The sequence below is a fragment of the Apteryx mantelli genome, chromosome 1, assembly GCF_036417845.1.
Source record: "Apteryx mantelli isolate bAptMan1 chromosome 1, bAptMan1.hap1, whole genome shotgun sequence".
NCBI lineage: Eukaryota > Metazoa > Chordata > Aves > Apterygiformes > Apterygidae > Apteryx > Apteryx mantelli.
The window spans coordinates 130,393,176-130,402,560 of NC_089978.1; the positions used below are offsets into that span (position 1 = coordinate 130,393,176).

The 9,385-nt window shown below is 45.5% G+C and overlaps 1 long non-coding RNA gene across 1 annotated transcript; it reads left to right on the plus strand.

The window, feature by feature from the left end:
- The first annotated feature begins 3,105 nt into the window (after positions 1–3,105).
- On the plus strand, positions 3,106–5,101 carry LOC136992627 (uncharacterized). Its single transcript, XR_010885054.1, has 2 exons — positions 3,106–3,840; positions 3,972–5,101. It is a non-coding gene; the product is annotated as an uncharacterized lncRNA (long non-coding RNA).
- The last annotated feature ends 4,284 nt before the right edge of the window (positions 5,102–9,385 follow it).

Consider the following 9,385-nt stretch of genomic DNA (forward strand, 5'->3'; position numbering starts at 1 on the left):
AGGTTACAGTCCTGGGCACATTTTATTATTATTATGGATATAGGTATGGAATTGCTGGCATTTGTCCTTTCCTCAGTTCAAAATTATCTCTAGAGTTGGTTAGCTTCACTTCATTGGACATTAGATATTTGTTTCAACAAAGACTTCATTGACAACTATGTATGGCAGTCGAGGCTCTTGCCACAGTGATACAAGTAGGGCAGATGTAAAAGCATAAGAGACAAGAATTTATTAGCTTTGCTATTGGGGAACTTTGTATTCAACAGCAAGAACTTCAGGTTGGAATTTTCTTTACTGCTGTCCTCATTCAAGTATCCAACTTAGGCATTTATCATTTCAAGTGCTGCTCTTCAGGGAATATACTCCCAGCAGAGATCTGGAACGGCATTCAATGGTCTGGTGTTCCCATTCTTCAGATGCTGAGAATCTAACAGTACTGTCCTGAGCTGAGCAGCAACTCAGCAGATTTTTGTGATCATCTTTAGGTAAGTAACTCTGATAAAAGATGGTATGGAAATAAAAGCTAGTAGCATGAGGGGAAAATGAGCAATTCTTCTCCTTTTACCATCTTCTTGGTTCATGTTCTGAAGGCAGATGAGATGGAGATGGCATGGAGCTGAAAGAGCTAAAGGAACCAGAAGCTATTTAAATTTTGCAGATGATGCTTTTACAATTCCCTTTACACTTGACAACAGGAGGGAATCACCTCCAGGAGTGTGTGTCTTTCCAAAGTACCAAGACATAACATCCAAGTCATCTGCAAAGGTCTTGGCAATCTGAGGTGACTAAAATGGCTCCAAATGCCTAAATCTAGGCAACTAGGCAACTGAATTGAGTCCCAGATCTATCCCAGGAATGGACTGTAGGGAGCAATTTAGCTGACCAAACACAGCTGTGTAGTTTATCTTTGAAGCTATTTGACTCCAGATCACAGATCAACACTCAGCACACCTAGATCTAGTACGTGCCCTCTCCCCCTGCCATCAAAAAAAGCTTCTTCTCTGAGGAAAGTTCTATAATTTCAACTTCTGTTTTCATTTCAAATCAAGCCAAAAGCTGAACTTTTGGAAGTTTGGAAGTTCCTACAGAACTCTGCACATCAAGATTAGAATTAAATGAAATATTCCATTACAATGATGATGGATTGTTTCATTTCCACAATATTGACATGGTGTATTTGGATAATGTCAAAGCATTACAACATGAAATACAAAATATAATGTATAATATTTAGTAGAAAAGTCAAAAGAAAATCTATCAAAGCATTTTAATCAAAATATTTTTATGCTACTCTGAAGAAATGGATCAGCAGTATTGAAACAAATTGAGAAAGTTCAACCCACTATTTGGACACTTTCTTCTGAAAATTTTCATCAAAATCTACTGTTTTCCATGAAAGCCTTCAATCTCTAACAAAACTAGACTTTTGAATGTTTTTTTTTTTCCCTAACAAGCTCCAGCAACAACAAATTAGACACACAGTCTTTATCTATACTCCAAAACTAAAAATGTTAAAGGTACTGGCCTAGTACTGTCTATACTGTTAAACTGTTAGTGTGGTCACTGGCTTGCACTAGCCAGCACACCAGACTCAGTTTGGAGGTTAGTGCAAATGAAGAACTATTCCTTACAGAAAGTTTGTATGTGGCCACATTGCTCTGACAGGTAAGAGAATTTAACCGTATGTGTGGAGCTGTGCCAGGTGGCTGCAGCACCTGCAAATGTTCCCAGGACTGTTTTATTCAGTAACAAAGATTAAAACACACAGACCCTTTTGCAGAACTGCAGCTAACTTTTGCGACATGCAAAATATGCAGAACACTAAGGCAAACAGCGGCCAAATACAAAATTAATCAGAATAAACATGGATTTAAAACTTGGGGATGGAAAATACAACCCCATCAAAGGGGATAATATCCTATTATTGTGCTCAAAATAGAAGTAAAAATGTTAGAAGACTTGAGAAGAATAAAGGGGGGGGGTGTAAAAAACATCCAATAGTTAAAAGAATAGTGATTATAATGCCAGAAGGAAAAGTGGACCTTTCTTCTGACCTTCTGTATAATGCAGCTCATAGGACTACCCTGAATTAATTCATGCTTGAATAGAACATATGTTCTGAAGAAACAGCTAGTATTGATTTTAAAATTGCCAGTGATAGAGAATCCACCACATTCTCATGGTAAATTGTTCCAATGTTTAATTACTTTCACTGTTGAAAAAACTTGTGCCTCATTTCTAGTGTGAAATTGCCTGGCTTCAGGTTCCAGCTACTACATCTTTTTATATGTTGTTGCTAGCTTGAAGTGGCCTGTGGAGGAAAAAGGATGAGCAGGGAGGCACTGCGGGGCGGAACATGGGAAGGTCGTAACGGGCGGAGCACTGCTGCCGGAGAAGAAGGCAGGGCTTTACAGCATTATAAAAGAGCAGGACGCGCTTCATTAAACGCCATTTTGCCACTCCTCATATTGGTGTCTGTGTGGTGATGGTCCGGGGCCTGGGGAGAAGGCCCCGTGCCTCCTCGGTAAGAACGAGAACGGTAACAAGTGGTGACCCCGACGTGATTCCGAGGAGGCGGCTCGGCTGGCGCAGGCGCCGGGAGCGTGAGGAAGGGATCCGGATCCGGAACCATGGAGGCCATATGTAAGGTAGTGATGGCCTGCGCCAAGGAATGGCGGGCGCCGCTGAAGGCGGGCGCGATACGAGCGTGTGTAGAGAGGCTCGTAAAGGAGGGAGCGATTACTTCTCCTATGGAGATTCTGCGGGAGGAACTGTGGCTGCAATGCACAGCAGCGCTGGCGGAGTTCCCGATGAACGGGGGATCCGCGAGGGAGTTAAAGGTGTGGGGGCTGATAAGAATGCTCCTGCGGAGCGCGAGGGAGGCCCCGGCAAAAGAACGGGAGAGTGGGGGCGGGGAGGCCCCGGCGAAAGAACGGGAGAGCGGAGGCGGGGAGGTTCCAGTGATCCTACCAGTGGAATCCCAGGAGCCGCCTCCGGTGTATCCCTGGCAAGATCTCGCACAAGACAGAGAGGGATGGGGGGTCGACGGGACCGAACCCGAGGATTGCGTGCCTGGCGCAGTTTTGAGGAAGACGCTTAGTGAGGAAGATAGGACCCTGCTGCCGTGGGCCCCGGCAGAGGAGGGTGCTGTAGGTGGGGAGAGTCAGGCAGTGCAGCGAGGGAGGAAGGGTAACGGCCCATCAGAGCGGAGAGACCAGAGTTCGACCTTGAAAGGAGGGAGGAAGGTTCGGGTGAGATTGCCGGTTAAGGAGGAGAGCGGAGAAGATAGCAGCGACGAGGAAGGCGGGGGCTTGCGAGAAGTTACGCGCAGGCTGCGGGGGTGTGCAATAGGAGAGACACAGCCGAAAGGGAAGCCGAAGGGCGGAGAAGAAGTAACAACATCCCCGGTCGACACCCTATTGCGTGCATTAGAGGAAATAAGGCGGGAGGTCATGGCCACAACAGAGGCTTCGCGGGCCGTGTATGAAGAACTCGGGAAGCTAGTAAAGGTAGAGCCACCCTGGACAAAGATAAAACAGACACACGCAGAGAGCTTCACTGAATTCTGTGACAGGCTCCAGCGGGCCATTGCAGAGTCAGACTTGCCCCCTGAGGCCCAGGGTCCGGTCATGATGGAGTGCCTCTGGCAGCAGAGTGACGCCATGACGCAGGACATCCTGAAAACGATCCCTAAAGGAACACCACTTTCGGTTGTCATCCGCACGGTACTGCAAAAACAGAATCAGGGAACAGCAGCAGCGCAGGCTCTTGTCACGGCGGTGGACCAGATGAGAAAGGGACCACAGCGTTGCTTCTCTTGTGGATATCACAGGGAAGAGGGTATGCTGCGGTAAAACGGGAGGAGCAGATAAGATGGGTTCCAATGAAATGCATAAAACCTGACCTAAATGCACGTACGGGAGGGTCTGGGGTGTAACTAATCATTCTTGGTGAGATTCCATCCTGAACAGGGCGACGCCAGACGGGATGCTGCTGCATGGCTGCATTGATGCTTATCGCCGGCTTCATGATTCCGGGGACCGCAGAGTCATACTGGAGGAGATGAGCACAGGCGCACAGAGCAGCTCACTACTGCATCCCGTTCAACCCCGAGGCGGGGCCGACAGAGACTTTCCTGACGGGGAACAAGTCAACACAGGGGCGTGGATCTTGTCATGGTTTGATTAGAAATGGCTTATAACACTAGGCTTGATAGCACTCACAGTAGTAATAGCGATATGCTGCGGCTTGCTAATTCTGAATTATTGCTTACGGCATGTACGGCTTAACTGCTTGATAGACATGAGCATAGAGTATATCAATTAATAGTACAGGAAAAAGAGGTTCTAGACAAGATATTTGCATGAGAAGCGGTAGACTAGGCGTAGCGGAAGATCACGCGGTGTGACGCGCAGCCTAGGGGTGGAAACGAAGTGCACCTGTATGTAAGCTTGCACGCAGCCCACAATAAACGCCATTAGACGAATGGCTAACTAACCTGTTTGGCAATCTACCACAGTGGCTAACAGGACTGCTCGCTGAAGGCTTGCGCATTGTGCTAATCCTCATAATTATAGGCTTATGCTTGTGTGTAATACTGAGCTGCGTTAAGAAAGCCTTGCTGAAAGTAGCGGGCCAAGTCTGGATTGCTCGACAACAAGAAGGAGAACTTCTGGAGGAATGGCTGGGCTTTGGGGGGGGGGGCTATAGTCTGTTGGAAATGAGCAATCCCGCCTATGCCTTTAAGGTTTTCGCTGAACCGACGAAGACAAGGACACCGCCTGTGTTAAGAAGCGGAAGAAGGGGAGGCAGCACACAGCTCCGCTCACGAAGCTACTAATGCAAGGAACCACCCGATGGCGGTCCCGTCGAGACACGCCGCACTTCCGCGTGTTTTGTTGCATCCCGCTCGATATAACGAAACAACGTTGATGGGAGAGGGGGAGATGTGGAGGAAAAAGGATGAGCAGGGAGGCACTGCGGGGCGGAACATGGGAAGGTCGTAACGGGCGGAGCACTGCTGCCGGAGAAGAAGGCAGGGCTTTACAGCATTATAAAAGAGCAGGACGCGCTTCATTAAACGCCATTTTGCCACTCCTCATATTGGTGTCTGTGTGGTGATGGTCCGGGGCCTGGGGAGAAGGCCCCGTGCCTCCTCGGTAAGAACGAGAACGGTAACAGTGGCCTCTTATTAAAGTTTTGTTCTTTAAGCAGGTATTTATAAACTGCAGCCCCTTAGGTTTCCCGCAGATAAACTAAATAGGCTGTTCTCTCCGAGGCTCAGACTGTGAAGCATGGCTCCTCACATTACCATTATTTGCATGCCTTGTTTCTGAGACACCTCTTCAGTCCAGCAATATCTTTCTTTAACTGTGGATACCAAAACAGGAGACAGTATTCCACTAGCTGAGCACCTGTCAAGCGCAGACATAATTTACTACGTCTCTAGCTCCTACCTCAGATGTCCCTGTTTATACTTCCAAGGTTGCATTATGTCTTCTGGCATAGTACTGCACTAGGATTCACTTTTTGTTGACTATCTAGTATATTTTTTCAGAGTTGATGCTTCCCAAAATAGGATCCTTTAAGTTAAAAGCATGGCTAGGCAGAACTACTCTCTTGTATGCCTTTACATAGTGATTCTTCCTTGACCATATTAAAATACATACTGTTTTCAAAGCCAAGTTTAACAAGCAATCTGCAATTGCCCTGCATCTATGACCTTGTCCTTTTGCACTGTTTGTCTGCAAAGTTTTATTATTTGTGTCACCAACAAACTTGCTTTCTGATGGGTTTACATCTTATTCCCCAATTTTGATAAAAATAATAAATTCGATAGGGTCAAAAATCAATCTGTGCAGAATTCTGATAAAACATGTTTGTGATTGACTCCCTGTTTGTGGTTGTATTTTGAGACTGCCATTTAACCAGTTTTTAATCCATCTAATACACAGGTTATTTTTATACTCTTCTAATTTCTTTATCAAGATGCTATGAGATATGACAACAAATGCTTTAAAAAGTCTATCACAGCTACACTCATACCTTTACCAACAAATCTTATAATCTCATCAGAAAGATATCAGATTAGTTTGAAAAGATGCATTTCCCATAAATCCATTTTGATTGGCATTAATTATATTTCTCTTCTTTAATTTTTTATTAATCAAATCCCATATCAGCCTTTCTATTATTTTACCTGGGAATAGTGTCAGAATGACAGGCCTATAATTACTTAAGGTCATCCCATTCACACTCTCTAAATGTGAAAAACATATTTAAACACAAGCCTCTTTTCCAGGCTTCTGGCACTTCCAAAGCAACATTAAACCTTGTTGAAAGGATCCAGGTCCTTTCTTTGAAACTTTTGTTATGCACATTGCCTGAATTTGCTGACCTGCCCTAAGAGTGGCTGTAGCAACTCAAATCCAAGAGCCATGTAGTCTGGAGGCCTGTCACCAACAGCAGGAACTGAGGAAAAGAGGGTAAGAAATGGGGCCCACACCCAAGGGTCTTTGCCCACAGCCCTCTCCCAGAGGGCACAGAAACTTGCTGCTTGGGCTCTCCTCTGGCAGGGATCACACCTGCAACTTTGCACTCAACAACCCCAAGGTTTTTCTTCCATAAATTGTCCTCTTGGGTTCTGAACTCATTTATCTTTCTAATCACCTAACCATGCAGTGGCAATGAGCTTCATACTTCAACCACACACTGCATTCTTCCTTTCCTTATTATTTTCAACCTACTGCCTGAAAATTTCCTTTGACAACCCCCGTTGACACACTGTAAGAACCAGGTAACAGCCATTCTCCGTTCACCTCCTCCATTGCAATGAGGACTTTGCAGACCTGCATTACATCCCACCCGGGCCACTTCTCGGGAGTCGTGGGTGACTGACTGCCCGCGTCCAGGAAAGCCACTCCAACCCTCTTGCCACCTGCCCTGGATCCCTGCTAGCTCTGCTCAGCTCTTTTAGAGGAGGTCACCAGACCTGTGCTTGGTTTGCAAGATGTGGATACACCATAGACATGCAGTGACATAAAATTACACATTGCTTTCTGTTTGGTTGTCCTTTGTTTCCAAATTATTCCTTAGATTTTGTCTTTTGGGGCACCTCTGAATGCTGACCTGCCCTCTTCACAGAACCAGTCATGTGTTTCCTCAAATGACTGTTTTAGAAGCTGCTCTTTATCTTCCTGAGCTATTCCCGGCATTGCGCTGTTCAGCCAACTGTCACTATATCTGGAATTGACACTGCTGCCAACTTCACTTACAGTCATCAGCCTTAAGACATGACTTAAAACTTCAAACCTATCATTAAGCCCTTTCCTGAGGAGACTGAACCTATCTCTAATAGAACCTTGAGATGGGCTGTATTTATTCACTTCTGTCAACACAGGTCAAATTTGCCATGGCAACAAAAAAACAGAGTTGAACTGAACTGTATGCGAGTGTCACCATCGTTGGGCAGATGGGTTTGTAGGCTTCCCGCTGCTTTCAGTGGAAGCACATTTCCAAGGACCAGCACAGGCAGATACACCTGTTGGCAGAAAGTGCTGAGCATTTTTCAAACTCCATGTGTCCTCAGTCAGGTATGCTGGGACTTCAGCCAGGGCAACGGATGCCACAGCCACTCCACCAAGAAATGTTCAGCCAGACTACTTCACCCTTACTGGAATAGACGTTTTCAGCTGCAGTCACTAATATACTTGCCTATATGAAAGCCTTCTGGGGCATGCATACAATGTCTAGGGCTTTCATGCTTGGATGAGTGCAAAACTACCATGTTCACAAATGATTTGTGTGTACCTTTATCCCTATGGACCTGCATTGCTCCTCTTCTCTGTTTGCCTATGTCCGTAATGCAGTAGAAAGAGTGACTGCAGCACTGACCTAACTGAACTAATTTTAGTGCTGAACATTAAGCTGCAGACCAGTTGTTGAGGAAGGTGAACACGGGCTGAAAGGTAGATCCTGGCTGCTCACATCTATCACATTTGCTCCCATTCAAAAGGATGTGAGCAGATCTTTGCTCACGAACAGCTCTTTTTTTTAAAAAAAATCCCTGGTATTTAGGCAGGGCACGTGTAGTAGTGGAGAAAGAAGAACCTTCTGTTTTTCTCTGTCCTAATCGCCTGTATATTTATGGGCCATGGCGATGGCAGTGAAAGTCTTCCTGGCACCCTGTGAATGCCTTTGCTTTCCTGCTCTGAATGACTGGTTTGTTTGTGCTACGCTGTTCCCTTCCTCTGCAAATGCATTTCTCTCTCTGTGACCAGACAACTGGCTTACTTGTTGTGCAAACTCTCTCTGCCACCTGGTACACCATTATGCAGACACGCAAACGAAACAAGTCCAAATAGTTTTATATTTCCTTATACAGACTCTCCCTGAGAGAGGGGAAAGGATCCAGTTCCACTTCCCAGGGAACATCTTTGCCTCAGAGGCAAAAAGTAAGTCGCAAGGCAAAGGGAGTCCCATTAAATAACAAGGCACCACTCAAAGTCATCCTCGCTTACCACTGGTGCTGCAGCCAGATTTCCTCACAGGTCTTCATTTAGCAGCATGCATTGAGAGGGTCAGGCCATGATGGCTGCACAACTGGTCCAATGCTGGCATGTTCATCAGTCTACAGTGTAATTAGACTCGGCTCTGACTGAGGCCAAAGGAGGAGGTGGGCTTGGCACAGCGCATAAAGCAACATAAACGATGGACAAGATCCTGGGAAGCCACTGACAAAAGATTCAGGGACTCAAATGGCATCAGGATTTGGCTCTCCCTCTTAGCCCCTTACACGTCAGGTTCATAAGCACATTTGTTTGCAGTGAGGCCAGAGGAACCTTTTTGTGCTACTCCATAGGAAGCAGTGACATTTGGATATATAGCCAAAGACTTGTACCAACTGATCCCTTAAATCCTGCCTGATATACAAAAGTAACAGCAGGATCTAAATACTGCAGCACTTACAAAAGCTCCAAGGTGAGAAATACGCTCCTGGACAGAATTCAATTACAGTCTTAATATGGTTTTTAAATACTTCAACTTAGCTGCTCCAAAGCACAATGGGCTACCATGTTTGGCCATTAACTTCCTGCTGAAGGCGCTCACCATTGAGGCAACTTGCTCCCTTTCTTGGTGAGTTTGCATAGGCTTCATCTGTATCAAATACTTACATTGCATCCCATGACACATCCCTGGTCCTCAGTGGGACATATAGGCTTGCCATGCAAAATATTCCAAAACCATCAGCAAGACATTTTCAAGAAGTCTTCCTTAAATTAAACAACATGACCAATAAAGCATTATTTTAATAACTTTCTGGTAAGAGATATGAATAAAAGAGCAACACTAGAATGAATTAAACACAGACCACAGGAAAAAAATG